We start from the raw sequence: 4896 nt of genomic DNA, 5'->3' as shown, positions 1-4896 counted from the left end.
AGAGAGAGAGAGAGAGAGAGAGAGAGAGAGAGAGAACCTGACGTAGGCCCCAAGCATGCAGCGTGGAGCCCAACAAGGGGCTCCATCTCACGGCCCCGATTTCATGACCTGAGCCAAATTCAAGAGGCGGAAGCTGAACTGACTGAGCCACCCAGGCTCCCCTGGTCTGTAGTTTTCTCCTACTGTACCTGTGTGGTTTGGGTATCAGGGTGAGGCTGGCTTCATAGAACAGGTTAGGAAGTATTCTCTGTGCTTCTGTCTTCCAGAAGAGATTGTAGAGACTTCGTGTAACTTATTCCTTAATAATTTGGTGTAATTTTCCAGGGAAACGCTCTTGCTTGGCCCTGTGTTTTCTGCTTTGGAAGGTTTTTAGTTACTAATTCAAAATCTTTCATAGATACAGACCTTTGCATATTTTCTATGTCTTCCTGTGTCACTTTGGGCAGGTTGTGTCTTTCCAGAAATTAGTCCATTTGATAGTCCAGGTTATCAAATTGAATTGTTCATAAGATTTCATTATTATCCGTTTAATGACCATGGGGTCTGTGGTCTGTAGTGATGTGCTCTCTTTTATATCTGATATTAATAATTTGTCTATTTTTTATTTACTTAGCCTAGCTAGAGGCTTATCAGTTTTTTCTTTATTAGCCTGGCTTGAGGCTTAGACACTTTACTGATCTTTTCAACCAGCTTTTGGGTTTGTTGATCTTCTCTATTTCCCATTTTCAATTTCATGGACTTCTCCTCTAATTCTTATAATTGTTTTGCTCTTTTGCCTACTTTGGATTAATTTGCTCTGCTTTTCCTACTAATCCGAAGAAACTTTAGTTTGATTTTAGATCTTTCTTTCCTAATGTACGCATTCAATGATGAATATTACCCTCTAGGCACTGATTTTGCTGCATTCCACACATTGAGATCAGTTGTATTTTTATTTTCATTTAGTGAAAAATACTATTACATTTCTCTTGAGATTTCTCTTCTGGCCCATATGTTTTTTCGATGTCATTGAATCTCCAAGTCCAATGGGATATTAACTGTTACCGTTCTGCCATTGACATCTAGGTTAATTATGTTGTGGACTGAGAACAGGTATTACATAGTTCCTATCATTTTAAATTTTAAGTTGTTTTTTGTGGGGTGGAATGTGGCTAATTGGTTTTTTTTCACAGTGTAATCCATTGTTTATATTTTTATTTAATTTATTGTTTAAATTTACATCCAAGTTAGCATGTAGTGCAACAGTGATTTCAGGAGTAGATTCCTTAATGCCGCTGACCCACTTAGTCCAAGCCCTCCTCCCACAACCTCTCCAGTTTCCCTCTGTTTGTTCTCCATAATTAAGGGTCTCTTATGTTTTTATCCCCCGCCCTGTTTTTATATTATTTTTGCATCCCTTCAGTTATGTTCATTTGTTTTTCATCTTAAAGTCATCATGTGAGTGAAGTCATATGATATTTGTCTTTCTCTGACTGACAAATTTCGCTTAGCATAATACCCTCTAGTTCCATCCACATAGTTGCAAGTGGCAAGATTTCATTCTCTGTGATTGCCGAGTAATACTCCCTTGTGTGTGTGTATATATGTATATATATCCCTGTCTTGTTCCTGACCTTAGGGGGAAAGCTCTCAGTGTTTCCACATTGAGGATAATGACATTAGCATTGGGTCTGTCATATATGGCCTTTATGATCTCAAGTTATGATCCTTCTATCCCTACTTTCTTGAGGGTTTTTTTTAATCAAGAAAGGATGCTCTATATTTATCAAATGATTTCTCTACAAATATTGACAGGATCAGGTGGTTCTTGTCCTTTCTTTTATGGATGTGATGAATCACACTGATTGCTTTGTGGATATTGAACCAGCCCTGCATCCCAGGTATAAATCCCACTTGGTCATGGTGAATAATATTTTTAATGTTTTGTTGGATCTGGTTGGCTAGCATCTTGTTGAGATTTTTGCATCCATGTTCATCAGGGAAATTGGTCTATAGTTCTCCTTTTTAGTGGAGACTTTGTCTGGTTTTGCAATCAAGGTAATTCTGGCTTCAAAGAAAGAGTTTGGACGTTTTCCTCCATTTCTATTTTTTTGGAGCAGCTTCAAGCGATCAGGTCTTAACTCTTCTTTAAATGTTTGGTAGAATTCTCCTGGAAAGCCATCTGGCCCTGGACCTTGTTTTTTGGGGCAATATTGATTACTAATTTGATTTCTTTACTGGTTTTGGGTCCCTTCAAATTTTCTATTTCTTTGTGTTTCAGTTTTGGTAGTTTATGTGTTTCTAGAAATTTGTCCATTTCTTCTAGACTTCCCATTTTATTGGCGTATAATTGCTCATAATATTGTCTTATTATTGTTTGCATTTCTGCTGTGTTGGTTGCGATCTTGCCTCTTTCATTCTTGATTTTCTTTATTTGGGTCCTTTCCTTTTTCTTTTCTTTATTAACATTTTTTTCATTTATTTAATTTTGAAAGACAGAGAGAGACAAATGACAAGTGGGGGAGGGGCAGAGGGAGAAGGAGACACTGAATTCAAAGCAGTCTCCAGGTTTCAAGCTGTCAGCACAGAGTCTGATGTGGGGCTCAAACTCACAAACTGTGAGATCATGACCTGAGCTGAAATTGGACACTTAACCGACTGAGTCATCCAGGTACCCCTTTTCCGTTTTCTTTTTGATCACATTGGCTAGGGGGTTTCAATTTTGTTAATTCTTTCAAAGAACTAGCTTCTGATTTCATTGATCTGTTCTACTGGTTGTTGTTGTTTTGTTTTGATTTTTGGATTGGATAGCATTGATTTCTGCTCTAACCTTTATCATTTCCTGTCTTCTGCTGTTTTAGGGGTTTTATCTGCTCTTCTTTTTCCAGCTGTGTGAGGTGTAAGGTTAGGTTGTGTATGTGAGACCTTTCGTCCTCCTTTAGGAAGGCCTGGGTTGCTGTATACTTCCATCTTATGACTGCCTTTGCGGCATCCCAGAGGTTTGGGGTGGTGTTCTCATTTTCATTGGCTTGCACATACATTTTAATTTCCTCTTTAACTTCTTGGTTAGCCCATTCGTTCTTTAGTAGGATGTTCTTTAGCTTCCAAGAATTTATCTTTCCACATTTTTTTTTTTTTGCTGTTGTGGTTGATTTTGAGTTTCATAGCATTGTTGTCTGAAAATGTGCATGGCATGATCTTGATCTTTTTGTACTTGATGAGCGGAAACTATAGGTGATTCTTACTGAGGAATGTGGATGAAGAACTTTTAGGGGCACCTGGGCAGCTCAGTCAGTTATGTGTCCGACTTCTGCTCAGGTCATGACCTCACAGTTTGTAGGACGGAGCCGCGTGTCAGACTCTGTGCTGTGTGGGAAGCTTGCTGAGGATTCTTTCTCTCCCTCTGCCCCTGTGCATGCGCACATGCTTTCTCTCTGTCTCTCTGTCTATCAAGTGAAAGATAGAACTACCTTACAGTCAGGCAATTCCACTTCTGGGATGGACCTAGAGGGTACTGTGCCCAGTGAACTAAGTCACAGAAAAACAAATACCATATGATTTCACCTATATGTGGGATCTAAAAACCAAACAAAGCAATGAGAAACAGATTCATAGATATAGAGAGCAATCTGGCGGTTGGCAGAAGGTAGGATGGGCATAAATGGGCAGAATAGGGGAAGGGGATTAAGAGGTACAAAATTTCCAGTTATAAAATAAACAGTATGCCGCGATGCAATGTGCAGCATAGGGAACGTAGTTAAAGGTGCTGTCACCACTTCGTAAGGTGACGGGTGGGAGCTAGATTTACCGTCGCAGTCGCATCCTAAAGTATATAAACATTGAATTACTATTTGTACGTCTGAAAGTAAGATTATGTGTCAACTACACTTTGTTACAAAAATTAAAACTTGACTAAAGGGGATTTATTGGAGATATGTAAGGATGGTTGCATATTAGAAAATCAATGCAAATAATACACCATATTAATTGGGCCAAAATGAAAAATCATACCATCAGTTTTCCACCGGTATAGAGGGGTCTAATGAAATCAAATATTGTTTTTGCTTTATAAGAAAACCTTGGTCTAATCAGATGAAGGGAATTCTTCCTTTACATTACATATCTCTAGCAACAAAACTCAAGAGACCATTAGAAGCATCACCATTCAAGTCAGGCACGTAGCACACATACCCTTTCTCACCACTATGATTTTACATTATTGTGCAAGTACATGGTAACAGACAACTATAAAAGATGTAAGTCCAAATATCTTAAAGACAGAGGTAAATTTATCATCATTTGAAGATGATATAACTATTTACCTGAAGAACACGAGGTGATCCAACTGAAAAACTATGAGAAATAAGAAAACTCAGTAAACGGGCCCCTTGCAGAATGGATATGCAAAAACAAGAGCCTTCATAAATAAAGCAATAACTAGTAAAGGTCAACAAAAAATCATTCAAGAGAGCACAAAAAACTATGACATACTCGGGAATAAACTTCCAGGGACAGGCAGCACGTGGCACCTGGATGCACAAGGCCGGCGCCCGCAGGAAATTAGGGCGCGAGCACTGAACAGCACCTTGCGCAGTCATCAGCGTGCCCGGGGTGGGGTGTGTGGCCTGGGCGGGTACACAAGTTTGGGCGTCGCAACCCTTTTCACTGCTGAGACCCAGGGACAAAAGGGGCCCCCGCACTGCATGGTCCCCACCACCAGGGAACGTTGGTCCAGCAAGGCAGCAGTGGCAATCTGAGGGACATGTGGGGCTTCAGTAGTCATTATTCGAAAAGTGAAGGCAAAGAGGGGTTCCCGGGGACACAATCCGGTCAGCGCAGGGTCCGACCTTTTTAATTTTTTCTTAGTTGCAGACTCTTGATTCTGGCTCCGGTCATGATCTCAGGGTGCATGGGTTC

The sequence above is a fragment of the Suricata suricatta genome, chromosome X (genome assembly GCF_006229205.1).
Source record: "Suricata suricatta isolate VVHF042 chromosome X, meerkat_22Aug2017_6uvM2_HiC, whole genome shotgun sequence".
NCBI lineage: Eukaryota > Metazoa > Chordata > Mammalia > Carnivora > Herpestidae > Suricata > Suricata suricatta.
Note: the sequence above shows the minus strand (reverse complement) of the source record.